This window comes from Pogona vitticeps, chromosome 2 (genome assembly GCF_051106095.1).
Source record: "Pogona vitticeps strain Pit_001003342236 chromosome 2, PviZW2.1, whole genome shotgun sequence".
In the NCBI taxonomy this organism is placed as follows: domain Eukaryota; kingdom Metazoa; phylum Chordata; class Lepidosauria; order Squamata; family Agamidae; genus Pogona; species Pogona vitticeps.
Window position 1 is genome coordinate 184,574,366 of NC_135784.1, and position 24,390 is coordinate 184,598,755.

Genomic DNA, 24,390 nt, shown 5'->3' on the forward strand with positions numbered 1-24,390 from the left:
ATTTGGCCATGTTACATACAGCACTGATGTTACCTGTCTGTCATGGGTTTGGAGGGAAAGTTCCATCCTATGGGGAGTGGAAGGCGGGACATCAGGAGGAGGGGCTGTACTGTATAAATATGTGAAGCGTGTGTGGAGAGTTTATGAGACACTGAGAGACGCTGGGTTGTGACGAAGCAGCAGCTGGGAAGAAGAAGCTGTTGTGGGAGTCTGTGTGTCAGACAGGGTACTTCTGTGTGTCAGAGTACCAACCTGATAGGTTCAGGTGTCTGTTGGTTAGCCAGAACTGATAGGTTCAGGGTCTGTGCTTTAAGTTAAGGGTTCTGTGTGAACCAAACTGTATGCTTGCATGAGTGAGAATAAGCCACGTTACTTTATCCTATTCACCTGATTGTTTTATTTTCCTGTGTGTGTATTTAAATAAACCTTATTCTTTTTATTGTTTAAAAATCCATCCCTGGTCTGTGTGACTTTTTATAGGGAATGGTTGGTGGCAGCTTAGTGTAACTGTGTGGCAGATCCCAGTAGGTCTGGGTTTGTCACATTGATTGGTGTCCAGCGTGTGGGATACGACTGGTCCAGTTGTCCAGCGGTCCAGCAAAGCCTTGGCAAGTGTGCCCAGAGCAAGGGGGGTCTAGTCAGGGACAGTCTGAGGCGCGTAGGTAATCTTCTAGGTGTACCTCACGGGGAGGTGCGCTAGTAGAAGAACGTGCCAACTGGGGAGACTTAGATTAAGGTGCTCTGAGGCAGCCTAGTTTTGGCGGGAAAAAGCTGAGGCAAAACTGCGTAGTAACAGTGATCTAGCCTGCCAGCTGAGAGGCCCAGCAGAGGGGGGTAGGCTCTGACTCGATACTGTTGCAAGTCTAGTGCTGAAGAACAGCAGCAATCTCTAGGGAGAGCTGGTTCTGAGGCAAGAGGAAAAAAGTGGTCGTTTTATTTTGAGGCTTGACTTTTAAAGCAGCCTGTTCTGAGGGGGGATTATGCCCTTGACTCGAAGCCAGATGGCCGAAATGAGTGAAGTGAAAGACCCCCAGATTGACCAAGGTTCTGAGGATGAATTTGGCTCAGTGCAAGGTGACAGCACAGGAGAGCAGAACCCAGAACTTAGAAAATTGCTCATAGCCCAACAGCATGAACTGAGGATGAGGCAATTTGAAGTGGAGGAAAAGGAAAGGGAAAGAGAAGAAAGATTAGAGAGAGAAAGAAGGGAGGAAAGGGAGAAACAAAGGCAATTTGAATTGGCATTGGAGAGAGAGAAAATGGCGTTTGAATTAAGAAAACTGGAACTGATGAACCAGAACAATAATAACAATAGGGATTCTGAGGGAGGCCAATTGTCTAAAGCTGACCTGAAGAAATTCCCTGTGTACCACAAGGGAGATTGTCCTGAGGTGTTCTTTTCCCTAGTGGAAAGAGCGTTTGTGGATTTCTCAGTGAGGGAAACTGAGAAGATGACCATCATGCGATCTTTAATCAGTGGTAGCCTGGCTGAGGTTTATGCCGAGATGCCTGAGGAACTGATGAAAGATTTTGCAGAGTTTAAAAAACTGGTGTTTGCCAGACATGGGATAAATGCAGAGCAGCTGAGACAAAGATTCAGGTCCCTCACCAAGAAGCCAGAGCAGACTTTTACCCAAGTGGGGGCCCAATTGGTGAGGCTGCTTGAGAAATGGCTATCGCAGGAGGGGACAGAGAACTTTCAACAGCTTAAAGATTTGATAGCACTGGAACAGTTCTATTCAGTCCTGCAGGGGGAATTGAAATTCCAGGTGAGGGAAAGGAAACCGAAATCTGTGGCAGCAGCCGCAGAGATCGCAGATTTTATTTCCCAAATAAGAAAGCCCTTGGGTGAGGGGAAATCTGTAGGTAAACCCAAAGAAACCTACAGCAAGTACTCTCAGGGACCAGGGAAAAGCCAGCAAGGGGGAGGGGCCCATGGTGAAGGGAAGCCCTCAGACATGAAACTAAGACCTCAGATTTTGGAGGGAAAACCAAAACAAGATGAGAGAGAATCAAAATACACCAGAAAATGTTATTTCTGTCAGGGAAAGGGTCATCTAATCTCAGAGTGTGAGAAATTAAAGCAGCTAAAAGGAATGGTGCCTCAGAATGCTAGTGGAACCAAGCCAAAAGCTGTGTTCTGTGTCCAGAAAGAGCAAGGCTCAGTGTCACTGAGGGAGCCTGTTGCCATGGCTACTCAGTCTGGAACAGCTACCGCTGCTGATCAGGCTGAGGAAAATGGTCCTCTTGTGGAGGTAAAGCGCTGCTTGCTGGTAAAAACAGATTCTCAGTTGTTTGAGACAGCAGGGGTGGACGTAGGAATACTTGACCGTCAGTATAGGGGGCTGCGGGACACTTGTTCCCAGGTAACCCTGTGCCATCCAGATATTATTCCCAGGGAGTTTATAATCCCAAATGAGAGCATAAAGGTGGCAGGGATTGAGGGGCAGGTAATCTCTCTGCCAGTAGCAGAGGTACCTGTCAACTTTCAAGGCTGGAGGGGAGATTGGCGGCTAGGGATTTCATCGACTCTGCCAGCAGCCGTGCTCGTGGGAAATGACCTGGCTGAACATGTGAAACGGGTGCTAGTGATTACACGCTCACAAGCCACCACAGGGACAGTTCAGGGGGGTAATGATGAGCCAGAGGCGGAAACAGAGGGGAGTTCAGAAGCTGTGGTGGAAACCTTAACCACAGACAGCAGATTTGGACAGGAGCAAAAGGCAGACGCCACTCTCCAAAAGTGTTTTGAACAGGTGACTGACGCCCAGCTAACACCTGAAACCCCAGTGAGATTTCTGGAGGAAAAAGGGATTTTATATAGAGAAACCCTGAGGAATATCTCAAAAGGGGGAGATGGGATCAGAAGTCAGCTGGTGGTACCTGAAAAGTATCGCCCCATGATCTTACAAAGGGGTCACTCTGACATGTTTGCTGCACACTTAGGGGTGAAAGGGCCCCTTGATTGGATCAAACAAAATTGGGAGCAGATCACCCAGGATGACCCACTAGACGTTGTGACATACATAGACACCTTGATGAATGACCTAAGGAGAAATCTAGAGCTGGCAGCAGAAAACCTGCAAGCTCAGAAGGTCAGACAGAAAACATGGTATGACCACAAAGCTAGAGAGAGGCACTTTAACCCAGGGGAGGAAGTGCTTTGGCTTAGGCCCTGCAGAGAGAATAAACTGCAGCTCAAATGGGCAGGACCATATAGGGTCATTTCCAAGATGTCAGACCTGAACTACCTAATAGAGCAGGAGGAGAACCAGGCAAGGAGGGTGGTTCATGTGAATGCCCTAAAACCCTACTACAGAGGGGAACAGAGGGTTTTATTCGCGATAAAAGCAGCTGAGAGTGAGGAAGCTGAATTACCCTTCTGGGAGGGTAGAGGGGAAGTAAAATACAACCCAGAGGAGGTAAAGATCAGTCCTGCACTCACCCAAGACCAGCAGCAAGAACTAAAAATGCTGCTTAGTAAATATCAACAGGTGTTTTCCAACAAGCCGGGGATAGTGAAGGGAGTGATGCATCGGATCCACACAGGGGATGCACCCCCGCAGGCAGTATCCCCATACCGAGTAACGGGACCCTATAGGGACAAGGTGCGGAAGGAGCTGGACGAGATGCTGAGGGAGAACATAATCGTCCCCTCTTCTAGTCCTTGGTCCTCTCCGATAGTCCTTGTGGACAAGCCTGATGGGAGCATTAGGTTTTGTGTCGATTACAGGAAGTTAAACCATGTAACCACTCCTGATGCCTACCCAATGCCCAGGCTAGACAACCTGATTGAAACCATAGGGGGTTGTCGGTTCATCTCATCATTGGACCTGGTAAAGGGATATTGGCAATTAAGAATTGATCCCAGGGATCAAGAAAAGACTGCCTTTTGCAGCCCTTTTGGTCTCTATGAGTTTCGAGTCCTGAGCTTTGGTCTCAGAAATGCACCAGCCACATTCCAAAGGCTGATGGACCAGACCCTGGCAGGGCTCAGTGACTTTACAGTGGCCTACATTGACGACATAGGGATCTTCAGTAATACCTGGGAAGATCACCTGATACACCTGGAGTTAGTGCTGCAGAGGTTAAGTGCAGCAGGGCTAACAGTAAAGGCCAGCAAGTGTCAGCTGGGTAGCCCAGAAATAAAATACTTGGGACACATGGTAGGGGGAGGAATGATAAAACCCCTGGAGGCCAAAATAGAAGCAGTTCGTGATTGGCCTAGACCCAACACCAAGAAAAAAGTCAAATCATTTCTTGGGTTGGTGGGCTACTACAGAAAGTTCATCCCGAGGTTTAGCGAGATTGCGGCTCCGCTGACCGATCTGACGAGGAAGAAGGCTGATGACCGCATCCCGTGGACCAGCGACTGTGAGGCGGCGTTCCAGAGGTTGAAGGAGGCGTTAATCAACTATCCTGTCCTGCGTGCTCCAGACTTCGACCGGGAGTTCATCATCTACACCGATGCGTCTAACAGCGGCGTAGGAGCAGTTCTGTGCCAGGAGGATGAGAATGGTGACCAGCATCCAGTGTCCTACCTGAGTAGGAAACTTCAAAAAGGTGAGAGACATTTGGCAACCGTGGAGAAGGAGTGTTTGGCCATAGTCTACGCGATCCAGAAGGCCAAGCCTTACATCTGGGGAAGACATTTTATTCTGTGTACTGACCATTCACCATTGCAATGGTTAAAGACAATGAAAACCCACAATAGCAAACTTATGAGGTGGGCTTTAAACCTACAGGACTATGACTTTGAAGTGAAGGTGGTCAGAGGGTCAGTGAACTGTGTTGCTGACGCCTTATCAAGAAGACCTGAAGAATGAAGACGGCGAAAGAACATGGACTATGTGTATATAATGATGACAAAAAGTAAAATGTACCTGTGTGACAAACCCAGACCTACTGGGATCTATCACACAGTTACTAAGCTGCCACCAACCATTCCCTATAATAAGTCACACAGACCAGGGATGGATTTTTAAACAACAAAAGAATAAGGTTTATTTTAAATACAAACAGGGTAAATAAAACAATCAGGTGAATAAAATAAAGTAACGTGGCTTATTCTCACACACACAAGCATACAGTTTGGTTCACCTAGAACCTTTAACTTAAAGCACAGACCCTGAACCCATCAGTTCTGGCTAACCAACAGACCCCTGAACCTTTCAGGCTGGTACTCTGACACACAGTAGTACCCTGTCAGACACCCAGACTCCCACAACAGCTTCTTCTCCCCAGCTGCTGCTTCGTCCCAACCCAGTGTCTCACAGTCTGTCTCAGCATCTCCCTTCACCACACAGGCATCACATATTTATACAGTACAGCCCCTCCTCCTGATGTCCCGCCTTCCACTCCCCATAGGATGGAACTTTCCCTCCAAACCCATGACAGACAGGTAACATCAGTGCTGTTATGTAACACCTCCCCTCTTTATAAGTTGTTTTGTAGGGGGAAAGCTAAGGTGCTTTTTCCCAAAAAACAACCTGTATAAAACACACAACAACAATTATACATACCATATAATACTTACTTATCCTTACACTCTAAGTTAAACCATAGCAATTATGCATTTAAACATTTACCATATACAATACATCCATTTACCTTTATTCATACAAACCAATTTAAAACCAGGTACATTTTAACTTTTTGTTTTCATTATATACATATAGTCCATGTTCTTTCGCCGTCTTCAGTCTTCAGGTCTTCTTGATAAGGCGTCAGCAACACAGTTCACTGACCCTCTGACCACCTTCACTTCAAAGTCATAGTCCTGTAAGTTCAAAGCCCACCTCATAAGTTTGCTATTGTGGGTTTTCATTGTCTTTAACCATTGCAATGGTGAATGGTCAGTACACAGAATAAAATGTCTTCCCCAGATGTAAGGCTTGGCCTTCTGGATCGCGTAGACTATGGCCAAACACTCCTTCTCCACGGTTGCCAAATGTCTCTCACCTTTTTGAAGTTTCCTACTCAGGTAGGACACTGGATGTTGGTCACCATTCTCATCCTCCTGGCACAGAACTGCTCCTACCCCGCTGTTAGACGCATCGGTGTAGATGATGAACTCCCGGTCGAAGTCTGGAGCCCGCAACACAGGATAGTTGATTAACGCCTCCTTCAACCTCTGGAACGCCGCCTCACAGTCGCTGGTCCACGGGATGCGGTCATCAGCCTTCTTCCTCGTCAGATCGGTCAGCGGAGCCGCAATCTCGCTAAACCTCGGGATGAACTTTCTGTAGTAGCCCACCAACCCAAGAAATGATTTGACCTTTTTCTTGGTGTTGGGTCTAGGCCAATCACGAACAGCTTCTATTTTGGCCTCCAGGGGTTTTATCATTCCTCCCCCTACCATGTGACCCAAGTATTTTATTTCTGGGCTACCCAGCTGACACTTGCTGGCCTTTACTGTTAGCCCTGCTGCACTTAACCTCTGCAGCACTAACTCCAGGTGTATCAGGTGATCTTCCCAGGTATTACTGAAGATCCCTATGTCGTCAATGTAGGCCACTGTAAAGTCACTGAGCCCTGCCAAGGTCTGGTCCATCAGCCTTTGGAATGTGGCTGGTGCATTTCTGAGACCAAAGCTCAGGACTCGAAACTCATAGAGACCAAAAGGGCTGCAAAAGGCAGTCTTTTCTTGATCCCTGGGATCAATTCTTAATTGCCAATATCCCTTTACCAGGTCCAATGATGAGATGAACCGACAACCCCCTATGGTTTCAATCAGGTTGTCTAGCCTGGGCATTGGGTAGGCATCAGGAGTGGTTACACGGTTTAATTTCCTGTAATCGACACAAAACCTAATGCTCCCATCAGGCTTGTCCACAAGGACTATCGGAGAGGACCAAGGACTAGAAGAGGGGACGATTATGTTCTCCCTCAGCATTTCGTCCAGCTCCTTCCGCACCTTGTCCCTATAGGGTCCCGTTACTCGGTATGGGGATACTGCCTGCGGGGGTGCATCCCCTGTGTGGATCCGATGCATCACTCCCTTCACTATCCCCGGCTTGTTGGAAAACACCTGTTGATATTTACTAAGCAGCATTTTTAGTTCTTGCTGCTGGTCTTGGGTGAGTGCAGGACTGATCTTTACCTCCTCTGGGTTGTATTTTACTTCCCCTCTACCCTCCCAGAAGGGTAATTCCGCTTCCTCACTCTCAGCTGCCTTTATCGCGAATAAAACCCTCTGTTCCCCTCTGTAGTAGGGTTTTAGGGCATTCACATGAACCACCCTCCTTGCTTGGTTCTCCTCCTGCTCTATTAGGTAGTTCAGGTCTGACATCTTGGAAATGACCCTATATGGTCCTGCCCATTTGAGCTGCAGTTTATTCTCTCTGCAGGGCCTAAGCCAGAGCACTTCCTCCCCTGGGTCAAAGTGCCTCTCTCTAGCTTTGCGGTCATACCATGTTTTCTGTTTGACCTTCTGCGCTTGCAGGTTTTCTGCTGCCAGCTCTAGATTTCGCTTTAGGTCATTCATCAAGGTGTCTATGTATGTCACAACGTCTTGTGGGTCATCCTGGGTGACCTGCTCCCAATTTTGTTTGATCAAATCAAGGGGCCCTTTCACCCCTAAGTGTGCAGCAAACATGTCAGAGTGACCCCTTTGTAAGATCATGGGGCGATACTTTTCAGGTACCACCAGCTGACTTCTGATCCCATCTCCCCCTTTTGAGATATTCCTTAGGGTTTCTCTATACAAAATCCCCTTTTCCTCCAGAAATCTCACTGGGGTTTCAGGTGTTAGCTGGGCGTCAGTCACCTGTTCAAAACACTTTTGGAGAGTGGCGTCTGCCTTTTGCTCCTGTCCAAATCTGCTGTCTGTGGTTAAGGTTTCCACCACAGCTTCTGAACTTCCCCCACCTGCTTCCGTCTCTGGCTCATCATTACCCCCCTGAACTGTCCCTGTGGTGGCTTGTGAGCGTGTAATCACTAGCACCCGTTTCACATGTTCAGCCAGGTCATTTCCCACGAGCACAGCTGCTGGCAGAGTCGATGAAATCGCTATCCGCCAATCTCCCCTCCAGCCTTGAAAGTTGACAGGTACCTCTGCTACTGGCAGAGAGATTATCTGCCCCTCAATCCCTGCCACCTTCATGCTCTCATTTGGGATTATAAACTCCCTAGGAATAATATCTGGATGGCACAGGGTTACCTGGGAACAAGTGTCCCGCAGCCCCCTATACTGACGGTCAAGTATTCCTACGTCCACCCCGGCTGTCTCAAACAACTGAGAATCTGTTTTTACCAGCAAGCAGCGCTTTACCTCCCCAAGAGGACCATTTTCCTCAGCCTGATCAGCAGAGGTAGCTGTTCCAGACTGAGTAGTCATGGCAACAGGCTCCCTCTGTGACAATGAGCTTTGCTCTTTCTGGACACAGAACACAGCTTTTGGCTTGGTCCCACTAGCATTCTGAGGCACCATTCCTTTTAGCTGCTTTAATTTCTGACACTCTGAGATTAGATGACCCTTTCCCTGACAGAAATAACATTTTCTGGCGTATTTTGATTCTCTCTCATCTTGTTTTGGTTTTCCCTCCAAAATCTGAGGTCTTGGTTTCATGTCTGAGGGCTTCCCTTCACCATGGGCCCCTCCCCCTTGCTGGCTTTTCCCTGGTCCCTGAGAGTACTTGCTGTAGGTTTCTTTGGGTTTACCTACAGATTTCCCCTCACCCAAGGGCTTTCTTATTTGGGAGATAAAATCTGCGATCTCTGCGGCTGCTGCCACAGATTTCGGTTTCCTTTCCCTCACCTGGAATTTCAATTCCCCCTGCAGGACTGAATAGAACTGTTCCAGGGCTATCAAGTCTTTAAGCTGCTCATAGGTCTCTATTCCCTCCTGCGATAGCCATTTCTCAAGCAGCCTCACCAATTGGGCCCCCACTTGGGTAAAAGTCTGTTCTGGTTTTTTAGTGAGGGACCTGAATCTTTGTCTCAGCTGCTCTGCATTTATCCCATGTCTTGCAAACACCAGTTTTTTAAACTCTGCAAAATCTTTCATCAATTCCTCAGGCATCTCGGCATAAACCTCAGCCAGGCTACCACTGATTAAAGATCGCATGATGGTCATCTTCTCAGTTTCCCTCACTGAGAAGTCCACAAACGCTCTTTCCACTAAGGAAAAGAACACCTCAGGACAATCTCCCTTGTGGTACACAGGGAATTTCTTCAGGTCAGCCTTAGACAGTTGGCCTCCCTCAGAATCCCTATTATTATTATTGTTCTGGTTCATCAGTTCCAGTTTTCTTAATTCAAACGCCATCTTCTCTCTCTCCATTCTTTCTTCTCTCTCCATTCTCTCTCTCTCTCGCTCTAATTCAAATGCCATTTTCTCTCTCTCTAATCTTTCCTCCATTTCCCTCACCCTCAGTTCATGCTGTTGGGCTAGGATCAATTTTCTAAGTTCTGGGTTCTGCTCTCCTGTGCTGTCACCTTGCACTGAGCCAAATTCATCCTCAGAACCTTGGTCAATCTGGGGGTCTTTCACTTCACTCATGTCTGCTACTTGGCTTCGAGTCAAGGGCATACCCCCCCTCAGAACAGGCTGCTTTAAAAAGTCAAGCCTCAAAATAAAACGACCACTTTTTTTCCTTCTTGCCTCAGAACCAGCTCTCCCTAGAGATTGCTGCTGTTCTTCAGCACTAAATTTGCAACAGTATCGAGTCAGAGCCTACCCCCCTCTGCTGGGCCTCTCAGCTGGCAAGCTAGCTCACTGTTGCTACGCAGTTTTGCCTCAGCGTTTTCCCGCCAAAATCAGGCTGCCTCAGAGCACCTTAATCTAAGTCTCCCCAGTTGGCACGTTCTTCTACTAGTGCACCTCCCCGTGAGGTACACCTAGAAGATTACCTACGCGCCTCAGACTGTCCCTGACTAGACCCCCCTTGCTCTGGGCACACTTGCCAAGGCTTTGCTGGACCGCTGGACAACTGGACCAGTCGTATCCCACACGCTGGACACCAATCAATGTGACAAACCCAGACCTACTGGGATCTATCACACAGTTACTAAGCTGCCACCAACCATTCCCTATAATAAGTCACACAGACCAGGGATGGATTTTTAAACAACAAAAGAATAAGGTTTATTTTAAATACAAACAGGGTAAATAAAACAATCAGGTGAATAAAATAAAGTAACGTGGCTTATTCTCACACACACAAGCATACAGTTTGGTTCACCTAGAACCTTTAACTTAAAGCACAGACCCTGAACCCATCAGTTCTGGCTAACCAACAGACCCCTGAACCTTTCAGGCTGGTACTCTGACACACAGTAGTACCCTGTCAGACACCCAGACTCCCACAACAGCTTCTTCTCCCCAGCTGCTGCTTCGTCCCAACCCAGTGTCTCACAGTCTGTCTCAGCATCTCCCTTCACCACACAGGCATCACATATTTATACAGTACAGCCCCTCCTCCTGATGTCCCGCCTTCCACTCCCCATAGGATGGAACTTTCCCTCCAAACCCATGACAGACAGGTAACATCAGTGCTGTTATGTAACAACCTGGTTTTGAGTTTGGTTTGTATGAATAAAGGTAAATGGATGTATTGTATATGGTAAATGTTTAAATGCCTAATTGAAATGTTTAACTTAAAATGTAAGTATGAGTAAGTATAATATGGTATGTATAACTGTTGTTGTGTATTTTATACAGGTTGTTTTTTGGTGAAAAGCACGTTAGCTTTCCCCCTACAAAACAACTTATAAAGAGGGGAGGTGTTACATACAGCACTGATGTTACCTGTCTGTCATGGGTTTGGAGGGAAAGTTCCATCCTATGGGGAGTGGAAGGCGGGACATCAGGAGGAGGGGCTGTACTGTATAAATATGTGAAGCGTGTGTGGAGAGTTTATGAGACACTGAGAGACGCTGGGTTGTGACGAAGCAGCAGCTGGGAAGAAGAAGCTGTTGTGGGAGTCTGTGTGTCAGACAGGGTACTTCTGTGTGTCAGAGTACCAACCTGATAGGTTCAGGTGTCTGTTGGTTAGCCAGAACTGATAGGTTCAGGGTCTGTGCTTTAAGTTAAGGGTTCTGTGTGAACCAAACTGTATGCTTGCATGAGTGAGAATAAGCCACGTTACTTTATCCTATTCACCTGATTGTTTTATTTTCCTGTGTGTGTATTTAAATAAACCTTATTCTTTTTATTGTTTAAAAATCCATCCCTGGTCTGTGTGACTTTTTATAGGGAATGGTTGGTGGCAGCTTAGTGTAACTGTGTGGCAGATCCCAGTAGGTCTGGGTTTGTCACAGGCCACTCAGTCCTTTTGTGGAAAAATCAGTAGAGGGCAGCACAGGTACAGCAGTGGTACTGGCTGGGTGCCTGCCTGCCTGCCTGCCTGCCTTGAAATCCAATCACAGCCGCTGGCTGGAGGAGCTCTCTTGGCCCTGAAACAAGGACAGAATATTGTGGGGGGAAACCAAGGGCTGCCTGGGCCCCTCCTGCCACCACCACAGGGTTTATTAGAGGGCAGCAGGGTAGAAAACTGCCCTCTGGCAAGCCATGGGACAGCAGCAAGAGGGTCCCAGGCAGCCCCTGGTTGCCCCCCACAATATAAAAAAAGTTTATAAGCCCAGCCCAGTCCTAGTGCTTCTGTCACCACGCCCGCCTTGCCACAATCCTCCGGTGATGGATAGGTGGACATTTCTAGAAGTGATAAAAGGGTATTCGTTATGACCTCATTTATAGACAGTCAATATGACAGAGCTTAGAATTTTGTTACTTTTTAAAAGACTACAACTTGCAGAATTCACCAGATAATAAGTTCTTCTCAAAATCCAGGAGTCTTGACTCTTCAGTTCTCTTCCTTTTAATTCATTAGGAGTACAGTCTCCTCCTCCACCTGAGCCCGTACGAGTATGCATCGGGAGGACTTCTTACAAGTATAATCCAGTCTTGTTTCAGAGTTTTGTTCTTCTGAAACATGCACCAAATTTGTCCGAGAGAGAGAGAGAGAGAGAGAGAGAGAGAGAGAGAGAGAGAGTGTGTGTGTGTGTGTGTGTGTGTGTGTGTGTGTGTGTGTGTGTGTGTGTGTGTGTGTGTGTGTGTGTGTGTGTGTGTGTGTGTGTGTGTGTGTGTGTGTGTGTGTGTGTGTGTGTGTGTGTGTGTGTGTGTCGGACCCGATGATTCATAGGGTCCCTTCTAGCTCTAGAATTCTAAGATTATATCTGAGATTGCTATGGTTATAAATATGCTGTCATCTGTTCTCTGTCTTTGTGAGGTTCCATAAACATAAAGGTCCTTTCCCCTAAAAGAACAGAACTCTTCCCTTTTTGCCAGCTTAAAATGAGAAACAAAGATGGGCCTCTAGTGGATCAGCTGGGGTAAGAGTGCACTAATCATCATCATCATCATCATCATCATCATCCTTAGACTTGGGTGTGGAAAGCTTGCATCCAGAAATAAAAGCAGTCAGACTTGGCAGTTTCCCATTCTTGTTCTGTCATGTCAGGAGATAAGATCAGTTGCAGCTGGTGTACCCTTGGGCAACTGTGCCCACACGTGCCAAGGCAGAGCGGTAGAGGTAATCCACAAAAAAGAAAGTTGTTAAATTAGGGGCATGGCTACAGGGGCCTCTTGTATATGGAAGGTAAGGGTACAGGTCAGATTGTAGGAAGTATGGCCTTACTTGTAAAATAGAAAAACAATCAGATGAAAATTAGGTATAAAAGCACACCTTAATTCCTGGAGTGCTAAATATGGCATACATATCAAAACTCTAGTGCCTGAAACCAAAATCTGTCTGCATTTTTTTATTTAATATTCTAGAATGATAACCAGGTCCTGTTTGAGGCCTGGGGTGGCCATATGTTCTCCTTTAGGGAGGACAGTCCTCCATTTGAAAACCCAGCCTTTTTGAGTGAAGCACGTCCTCCTTTTTTGGTGATGTGTAAGGGGCTTTGATTGCTAAATGTGTCTAATGTGCCCTCTCTTACTTTAAGTAAAATGGTTTGGGATGCTGTCACTTTGAAAGAAAAGATGCAAACCGCACACACTGATACAGGAAGGATATGGCATGGCATGTCAGTTCTGTATGACCTTCAGATGTGAGGCTGGTTCCAGGAGCGGACATTCCTCTGAAATAACTGAGAGTTGTCTACCGAGATTTTTCAGCAAAACTGCAATGAGCTCTGTTAACTCTCTCTCTCTCTCTCTCTCTCTCTCTCTCTCTCTCTCTCTCTCTCTCAGCTACAGTCTGGGACTTATTAAATACAATGCTTTATTTATTTGATGTAGAGTACATCTGATTTTTCTCTCTATCCTGTGTCTCAAAAGTGATTACCTAGTCACCGTCTTGTGTGATATGGTGACCAGTACTGTAATGTCTTTCCAGTTAAATTATAGTAATAATTGTCTGTGATATTTGTGTATAGTACTTTAAATTATTGTTGCAATGTACTGTCGGATCAGAATCTATAGCAACTCTAATAGGGCTTTCAGGGTAAGTGAGATATTTAAGCAGTGGCTTTACCTCCAGTGAGCTTTCACAGCTGAGCAGGGATTCAAACCCAGGCCTCCTGAGCCAAGTCCATCGTTTTATACACTACACTACACTGGATGCTCCTAGTTTAAGTTATCATGAGCAAATCTGATGTAAAGATGTTTCCCTGTTTTTGCAAAGAATATCCTCCTGGGATTGCCTGTGTGCATCCATGCTTGAGAGCATGCCAGGTCTGGATTACTTAACCTCTAAACCACTTTTTATTCATTTCTATCAATGTCCTACAACAAGCACTGCAAATGAATGCTCCGCAGTGCTAGTATGACGGGCAGGGACCTATAAGCATTTCACAATGTACCCCGTTACAGTGAAGTAATTTGAGGATGTATGCATTTGCCCCCAATGATCATAACAAGCATTTATTTCATGCCACATCGCCCTCCATGCCCTGTGCTGACCACAAGGATTCCTTGCAACAAATGACCAACACATTGTGCTTTTATTACAGTGCAACTTGATTCTCGGACAAGATTGTTAGGGAAGGGGTGGGTGGGTTCAGAGTACAGTATGCTGCCTCTCAAAGTGACAGCTGTGGAGTGGGGTGGAGCTGCAGGGAGGCATAGGCTGAATTCATTCCGAAACAGTCCTGGGTTCGCACATGCATGTGTACACCCACCCACACTGTCCTCTCTGAAGAAAACATATGCGGTCACAGTAAAGAAAGTTATTCCTTTTCTTTGGTCTCTGTTAATCAGTTAGGAATGTCTTATGTGGTCTGTTTAAAAGGCTTTACTTCTATGCTACCTAGCTGCTTAGATTTTGCAACATTCATTTGAATTAACATAAAAGATTTACAAGGAGCCTCATGGCACAGTGGTCAAACTGCAGTACTGCAGTCAGGATTCTGCTCAGGATCTGAGTTCAATCGTGATGGGCTCAGCTGATTTTTTATGGATGAGTAGGGATTTAACTTTTTTCTTTATTCTCTCCTTATGTATTTTCTATTCTATTGTTGTATTCTGTTTATTACAATATGATTTATGTAATTGTGTGTGTTTTTTATATTATTTCACTGTTTTTACTATATTGGAAGCCGCCTAGAGTGGTCTTTTAGACCAGATGGGCGGGGTATAAATCAAATAAATAAATAAATAAATAAATAAATAAATAAATAAACAAACAAACAAACAAACAAACAAACAAACAAACAAACAAACAAACAAACAAACAAACAAACAAACAAACAAATTTACATGCAGAATACATCGTGCGAAAGGCAGGACTGGATGAATCCCAAACCGGAATTAAGATTGCCGGAAGAAATATCAACAACCTCAGATATGCAAATGATACCACTCTGATGACAGAAAGTGAGGAGGGATTAAAGAACCTCTTAATGAGGGTGAAAGAGGAAAGCGCCAAAAATGGTCTGAAGCTCAACATCAAAAAAACCAAGATCATGGCCACTGGTCCCATCACCTCCTGGCAAATAGAAAGGGAAGATATGGAGGCAGTGACAGATTTTACTTTCTTGGGCTACATGATCACTGCATATGGCGACAGCAGCCACGAAATTAAAAGATGCCTGCTTCTTGGGAGGAAAGTGATGACAAACTTATACAGCATCTTAAAAAGCAGAAATATCACCTTGCCAACAAAGGTCTGCATAGTCAAAACTATGGTTTTTCCAGTAGCGATGTATGGAAGTGAGAGCTGGATCATAAAGAAGGTTGACCACCGAAGAATTGATGCTTTTAAATTGTGGGGCTGGAGCTGACTCTTGAGAGTCCCCTGGACTGCAAAGAGAATCAACCCTGAATGCTCACTGGAAGGACAGATCCTGAAGCTGAGGCTCCAATACTCTGGCCATCTCATGAGAAGAGAAGACTCCCTGGAAAAGCCCCTGATGTTGGGAAAGTGTGAGGGCAAGAGGAGAAGGGGATGACAGAGGACGAGATGGTTGGACAGTGTCACTGAAGCGACCAACATGAATTAGACCAAACTCTGGGAGGCAGAGAAAGACAGGAGGGCCTGGCGTGCTCTGATCCATGGGGTCACAAAGAGTCGGACACAACTTAACAACTAAACAACAACAGGGATTTGAATCCAGTCCAAGCCCAACTCTGTCCACTACACCATGAGCAGTCTCCCCTGTATGTTATATCTCTGTGGAGCAGGCCTGTCACCTTCATGAGAAATGAAAGAAAATTCCAAATCCACAAGTGGGCAAAACCAGGACAATGGCCACTGTGCTACTATCTCCATATTGCCCTGTCCCTGGTGGGCTTTACCAAGTTGATATGGAACCTGCTTGGCCCTCTGAATCATCAAACCCCAAATGTCCAACTTGGGACATAGTTTAATTGCAGATCTCTATCCAGACACCCGGTCAGTTTTCCGGAGTTCCATGCCTTTTGTGAGCTATTGTGGTGCAGCTGATAGAGTATCAGGTTAGGGTTTCAGAGACTTGAGTTCAAGTCCCTGCTTGAAAACCTACTGGGGGATGGCAATGGTAAAACTACTCCTTAAATACTTTGCATACCTTGAAAGCCCTAGTAGAGTCACTGTAAGTCTCACATACCTTGAGAACCCTACTAGAGTTGCCACAAATCAGAAACAACTTGATGGCACAACAACATACATTTTTCCCCACTCTTCCCTTTTTTTCTCTTTCTTTTTTTACTATCTAGCTCAGTGTTTCCCATGTTGGGGTTCTAAAAGGGAGTCATGATTCAAAACAAGTTGGGTACCACTGACCTAGCTTGATGAGTTCTGGAGAACCTCTAATGTCTACATCCTTCTTTGTGGTCTCTGTGAATGCACACTAATGGGTTCAATCTGCACTTGCTCAGAGGTCTCCGGAATATTCTAGAGCTTTATGATACGTTCATTATGGACCGCCGCCCCCTAGCCCACGTGGTCTGCCCATTCTGGTAATTACCTCAGTTCCTTATTGCCGCCGCTGTCTCTCCTCTAGTCGAGCTCCATGCTTCTTCATCTTGATATCTGAGAAAAATTATAAAGACTTCTGATTGATTCTACCAACTCCTATATACAGTATAACCACGGGCAACTGTAAGAGACTTTTTGAACATTTTTTTCTACTGCCCCCCCTTCCCCGCCATTTATGGCCCCTCTTCCCCCGTTTAAAAGGTGCACCTCATGCTCCAACAAGGTCCCCCTTACAGACGGCCACGATCTCTGACTTTTTTGTCTGGGAGAATCTCACCAGCCTTCTACTTGTCAATTCTTCAAGAACTTCACTAAACAAGTCCTTAAACTCCGGCAACAGCGTCTTCGGTCATTCCTCTAGGAACGTTCCTTGCAACCAGCCCAGACTATGGAACCGTCCCAAATATCTCAGCCTCCAAAAGAACCTCCAGGTGCAACTACTACTTCTCTGACAGCTAAGTCGATTTCCAAGACTAAACTGAAATCTAAACCCAGATCTCCCACTTCAACAAAGTCCATCCCGGTACCGAAATCTCCCTCGGTATCAGAACACCCCAAATCGAAGAAACAGAAGTCTTCCACCGACTCTCATCCTTTTAGGCAGAGGCCAATATCGGACCTAGCACCATTACACGACCAGCCTACAATCCTCCTTGACTCGCCGAAGAGACCCTTCCTCCTCCTTCTGGTCATCCACCATCTCCACTACTTGCACATTCTCCATCTTCTGTGCTTGATTCCACGGAGTTTACCATCCTTCCTCGATCGGCACAACCAAGCCCCATGTCCACGTGTTGCTCCATCTCTGTGGGCGATTCCAAGTCGGTGTATCCAGTACCTGACATATCCCCTCCGTGGAAGAGGTTAAGGAAGACCCATCACACATCACAGACGTGTCATTCCGATGCCAATCACGTACGACCCATGACTCCAACTGGATCTCTGGCATCTCGAGAGCCTTCTACTCGGTATCGCCACTCCAAACGGGCCACCACAGCATTACACAACCCTACATTCAAAAGCTCTCAACATTGAGCATATCGGTATTACCAGCCCAAGCTTGACGTCTATACCGACCGTCAGCACCCTTGACACTGATACTATTACCAATCCAACTTCTCTGAATCTTTACGTTGCCCTCAATACCGACCACAGTATCATGGCTTCTATTGTTCCTTGTCAGATGATGACTCTGTACTGCTCCCTCTGGTACTGAAGTCCCACAAATCTCACAAGAGACCCTATCCTGAGCCTCTCCAGGAACAGCCTATGATACCGAAATGATCCTGGACCTCTGTGACAGTGCCACGCTTTGCACAACCCTCCGTTCCTCCTCAACCATGGCCTCCCTCAGTACAAGCAACCACCACTTATGCTGGACCTCTGCCTCTACCTCCCAGTACCATGCATTCTCACTATAAGAAACACTCCAAACATCGATCTGTTTCCGTACCAGCCCAACATGCTCCTTCTAAATCTCATCCTGATCTTCCAGAACCTCTTCCTACCTCCATCCCATGGTACTGTCTCACTTCTCCAACCTCATCTTCTCATTCCTACTATTCTGATGCTTCTAACTCTGTACCAGAACAGGAATCCCCTCCTGATCTACCTACACCAGACTTGGATGTCACTCAGGCCAACCCTTCATCACCAACTGATGACTTCTCCTTTTCTCAGTTGGTCCTTCAAATTGCCAAAGCTATGGAATTAGATGTGCAGCAACCTGCTCAACCCCAATCAGATAAAGTATTTGAAGACATCAATGAGGAACAGACTCCACCTCTAAGTATGAGCTTTATCCCCTCATTAAAGCTCACTAAACAAACTTGAGCTAAACCATCTTCTGTCCCGCAAATGTCTCGTAAAGTTGAAAATCTTTACAAGACGCATGGACAGAATACTGCCTTTCTATCCAAACATCCACCTCCCAGTTCAGTCATCGTTGATGCCACCCAGACCAGGAGGCCATGGCCCTCGCATGTTAGGAGCGTATTACAGCCAGATATATTATCGAAGCATCATACAGACACATGACTATTGCTATACCCCTCCATAGACATGTCTGGCTACGATCCGCCCATATCTCAGATGATGCTGACATGAGAATCAAAGACTTACCATTCGATGGCATGGGACTGTTTGACGAAAACACCAATGACGTACTGGACAACCTGCAAAAATTGAAAAAGATAGCATGATCATATAACACCCAACCATACTACAAACCACAACAATATCTGTGGCGCTGCCCTTACTCTTACCAACAATCCAGATCATTTACTGACAAGAATAGGTATCCTTCTCAGCCTGCTCCTTCCTTCCAACCTAGACACACAGTACAACGTCACCGCCCCAGTTTTTCCATTGCCCTAATAAGAAACAAACCCAGCATCTTTGACTTCTTCATTCCTCCAGATCCGCTCAACGTACCTTTCTCCTCCCACCACCACTCATCATTCCGCCCATCTTCCATCCTGGGCATCTCTCACCACCGACTCCTGGGTCCTCACCATCATCACTACAGGTTACACCATAGAATTCATTTTCCCACCTCCACCGAGGATCGTTCTAACCTCACCGTCCATTGTTCTCAAACAGCAAACTCAATCTCTTCTAAAGGACACCATATCACCAGATGATCCTTCAACAGACGATCCAGGGTTCATCTCCTGCTATGTTACTGTCCCAAAATGAGATGGCAGTATATGACCTATCCTTGATCTTCGGGACCTCAACTACTACATCTTTCAGAGACATTTTCATATGGTTACGTTAAAACGAATCCTACCCATTCTTCAACTAAACGACTGATTTGCAGTTATAGTTTTAAGTGATGCGTACTTCCACATTACAATTCACCAAGGCCATCACAAATTTCTCAGGTTCACTGTAGGATCCCATGCCTATAAATTCAGAGTCCTTCCCTTCAGCCTCTCTACAGCACCAAGGGTATTCACAAAATGTATGGCACCTGTAGCAGCCCACCTACGTACTCTGTGAATTTCCATCTTCCCCTACATAGATGGGTGTCTCATAGTCTCCCCTTCACACCCTCAAGCTTTAAAGGATATCCAGATGTCCCTTTCTCTCACGGATCTGGGCCTCAAAATCAATGAAGCAAAATACATTCTTACTCCCACACAACGGAGTGTCTACATAGGCGCAGTCCTTGACTCTATCAAGGCAAGAGTCTTCCTCTGTAAAGGTCAATCAAACTTCACATGCTCATCAATCAATTCATTCCTCACTCCTTCGTCACAGGGCATTCGGCTCAACATCTCCTAGGCCTTATGGCCTCCACCATGTTGACCATTCAGCACGTCAGGCTAAAGATGTGCACTCTACAATCATGGTATCGATCCCTCTTTGATCCTATGATAGACCCACCATTTAAACTTCTCCAAATCATCCCTGAGCTCCTTTCTCAGCTCCTCTGGTGGGGCACTCCATCCAACCTGCTCATTGGATGGTCCTTTGCTCCTCTTCAACTATCAGTTCAGATCCCCACTGATGCAAGCCCTACCGGATGGGGGGGGCACATTGCAACGATCTTCATATTCATGCTACCTGGTCCTGTGTGAAGTGAACTCTTCACATAAACAATCTCAAGCTCTTAGCCATTTTCAAGGCCTTCTGAGCCTTCGAACCAATCATTCTTGGCAATGACGTTCAAGTTACAACCGACAATACCATCGCGTTGTTTTACATAAACAAACAAGGAGGCACACACTCCCTTCCACTGCTGTATCTCACTGTCCAATTCTGGGAATGGTGCCTAGAACACCACATTTTCCCGTAGCAGTACATATTGCCACTCAAGACAATCTTGTAGCGGACACCCTCAGCAGACTGCATACCCAGATGCACAAATGGTCTCTAGACCAGTCCGTATTTCTCCACCTTTGCAAGATCTGGGGTCAACTCGACATGTTCACCATGTCCCAAAATTCCAAATGTGCCCTCTTCTATTCAAGGGCAGGCATGGGACACGGATCCCTTGGAGATGTACTGATGGCAGACTGGACCACACACCTCATCTATCTCTTCCCCCCCTCCCTCTCCTTCTCAGAACAATAGCCAAATTCCATCACGATCACACCAACGCAATCCTTATAGCCCCCTGGTGGCCAAGGCAACCATGGCTCACCATGCTCCGCTCCATCTCCACAGATTACCTCTGGCTACCTCACATTCCTCACCTCTCACAGCATCAAGGCAAGACTTACCACCCAGATCTTCATACTCTCCATCTCAAGGCGTGGAGGATTCACCCTTGGTAGATACCATCTTAGCTAATGCCAGAAAGCCTGCCACTGTTAAGCTCTATTCCTATAAATGGACTGTCTTCACAAAGTTTGCTCTTCAACATCATCTTCCAACCAATCCTACGACCCTGCAAGCTGTCCTTCAGTTTCTCTCCCATCTCTTTCATAAACAACTCTCCCTCTCTACTCTCACAGTTTACCTGTCTGCTATTATAGCTCATCAACCTCAAGATTCCGATGCTGCTCTGCTTTTTCATCATCCCACATTGAAACTCTTCCTCTGGGGTATCTCCAATATGTGTCCTTCTATACCTGCACCTTCTCCACGATGGACTCTACCTGTTGTTCTTCACTGGCTTATCTGTGCTCCGTTTGAGCCACTTGTTACTGCCTCAGGGCACCTCCTTTCCCTTAAGAAACTCTTCCTGGTCGCCATTACTTCTGCTCGTAGAGCCTTGGAGCTTGCTGCCCTCAGAGTCAATCCTTCATTTCATCAATTTCAACCAGACAAGGTCACCCTCTTCCCTGATATCTCCTTTCTACCAAAGGTTTTGTCGCATTTTCATCTCTTACAACCTATTGTTTTACCTACCTTTTTTCCATCACCTACGACTCTACACACATTGGACTTTAGATGTGCACTTGCTTTCTATATCTCACGGACTTCCTCCTTCTGCAAATCAAAATGACTTTTTATTACACCACACCTCCCTCGCAGATGTTCCCATATTTCTTCTCAAACTATATCCCTTTGGCTCAACTATAAATCTAGCGTACCAACTTGCCAAATAGTCTCTACCTGCTGGTATTAAGGCTCATTCCACCAGAGCTCTGGCTACCTCTGCAGTCTTTCTTCAGGGAGTTTCACTCCCCCCGGACATTTGTAAAGCTGCCACATGGGCGACGCCATCTACGTTTGGCACCCACTATCGCCTCAATCTGAGAGCCAAAAAGGATGCAACATTTGGGACAGCTGTACTTTCTTCTGTTCTTCCGTGAAGTCCCCCCTCCGGTAAGTTAGCTTGTTAATCACCCATCAGTGTGTATTCACAGAGACCACGAAGAAGAAAGAGAGGTTACTTACCTGTAACTCTGGTTCTTCAAGTGGTCATCAGTGAATTCATACTTCCTGCCTGCCCTCACCTCTGTCCGTCACTTCTGTATCACTTGATGCAGTAGTGGGCTATTCTTCAGAACTGAGGTAATTACCAGAACTGATGGACCACATGGGCTGGGGGGGCGTTCCTTAATGAACGTATCATAAAGCTCTAGAATATTCCGGGGACTTCTGCGTAAGTGCAGATTAAACCCATTAGTGTGGATTCACAGATGACCACTTGAAGAACCAGAATTACAGGTAAGTAACCTCTCTTTTTGCGGCTTTACCATTGATCCTAAGGAAGGTACTGTACCACCCACCCACCCCATGAATTTTGTTCTGTTCCTGTGGATCAACACAGCCATTTTCATTCTTGGAATTCATGAGAAAACATCAGTGAAAGAGTTAATTCTATAATCCAGTGAACGGATTAAATTTTGTGGGGAACATATCCATATGCAAGGACCAATAGAACACTCGTACAAATACAGATGTAGAGATATGGGTACCTCATGAAAACCTTTGGGTCAGCCCAACTCTTGCACTCAGATCACATCCAGGGAAGTAGTTACTGTGCAGTACAGTAGTAGTATCTGAATCCCATCTGGTGCAAAGCTTTCTATACAAGCAAGATATGGTCAAGTATAGTGCCCCATGTGAATCAGAACAGAAATAAGCAAAGAAGAAAAAAAAGAGTTGGTGCTGACTGTGCAGTCAGCGCTCAGCCAGCCAAAATCATACACCCACGCCTTTATTTGTTTGTTTGTTTATTTCATATTTATGCTTCTTCCTGATGAAGGGGTCTCAAGGCTGCTTACATGTAGTTATAACAAACAGGAATTTAAAACAAAATATACAAGTAAAAAGGAATTAGATACTAATTTAATATTAATGTTCAAAAGTTATGTTAAAATCAAATATTAGAAGCCTGTCACCAAAAGGACAGGAGAGAGCAGGCCAGCCTAGGCTCACAAGAAGGGCATTCCATAACCTGGGAGCAACCACCATGAAGGCCCTGTCTCGGGTCCCCATCAAATGTACCTGTAAGGATGACTGGGCTGAGGGGACAGCTTTACCAGCAGATTGCAAGACCTGAGGAGGTTTGCATGAGGAAATATGAGCTGCTAGATAACCCGGATCCAAGCTTTATCGGGCTTTATAGTTCAGAACCAGCACTTTGAAATGGGCTTGGAAACATACCAGCAGGGAATGAAACTGCTATAACAGGGAAACTGGATGCTCTCAGTCAACAGTCTGGTTGCACCCGGCTGAAATTTCTCAACAGCCTTCAAAGGCAATCCCACGTAGAGTGCATTGCAGTCATCCAGACGGGAGCATGTGCCGTGTGTCATGGCAAATAATAACTAAATCCATCCTAAAGCTTTTCACATCCTCAAGGTAGAGTCAAGTAGGGGCCCCTATGGCTACGATAGCCAACAAGCAGGAGAAGAAAGAGCAGGAGCAGCAACAATTGAGGCTTTGACCTCCATCACCATCTGTGGGCTACCCATGTGTGGGTCTATGGTTTGGGGCAACCCAAAAGTGAGATGGGGATATCCAGCATCGGTGTCTTATTCTTTTGGAGGAGGGTGTATGCGGTGGTACAGGGTGGGAGGAGAGAAATAGAAAGATGCAGTAGTCAAGTTTGTGTTTGTTCCTAACTAATTTCACCCCAACCCATGCCTTTCGAGCAGAGACGAACCCGACAGCTTTTGATCTAGCTCTCGTCCATTTCCCCATTGCCCTAACTCCATCCAGGGGCCAGGTGGCTTCCTCTGGTGCCCATTCCTGTAAGCTTCCGCCTCACTGGAATCTCAGCAGGACTTTATCCTTCCTTTTCTTTCCTCTGGGTGAACAATTGACCCAGGCCTTTACTACAAACACCCCTTACCTCTGGGGTGCAGTACAGATGCTATGTAAGTACAAGTAGCTGGTTGTTTGGAAGAGCATTTCTAAACTTTCCTTCACGAGTTTTGAGGCGTGCCTGGCAAGGAAACGGGTTGGGTTTTTTTTTATTGCATTTCTATCCCACCTTGCCTTCAACACACTCAGGGCAGCCTCTGTGGTTCACCTCTTCTCCAGTTTACCCTTATGATGAAAAACTACAGGCCAGATGCGCCAGCTCCTTTAAACTGGATCAGGGCCTTCCCTCATGGGAGGAGAGGAGTGGAACGCCTACTCGCTCTCTGGCAGAGAAGGCTGAGGATCATCGCTTGCCCCAGGATGTGTGGCTTGTGGTAACACATTTGTTGCCACAGCAGAGTAACATGGAAGCCCTGGCAACCGTCCCGGGACTCTTTCCTCAAGAGCTTATCAGATGCCAAGGAGGCAAGGAAGAACCATTACGGAGAGCCGAAAGTGCCTGTTCTGGATGAAAGCAAAGAGTTCCTGCACGGTCTGTTCTTTCTTGGCCCCCAGGCTGCTTCTCCCACAGTCCTATGTAATCCTCTAAACAAGGATTTAGCAACATGAAGCTCCTTCCGAAGGTGACTCGATTTCCTGGGTCATACACAAGACTTCTTGTCTAGGACACTCTTATAAGCCTTCCTGTCACTGCCATTCTGGAGATGCCCCTTGGCTCCATCCATCAGCAGCTGGAAGCGTCTAGGAGCTGCAGTCT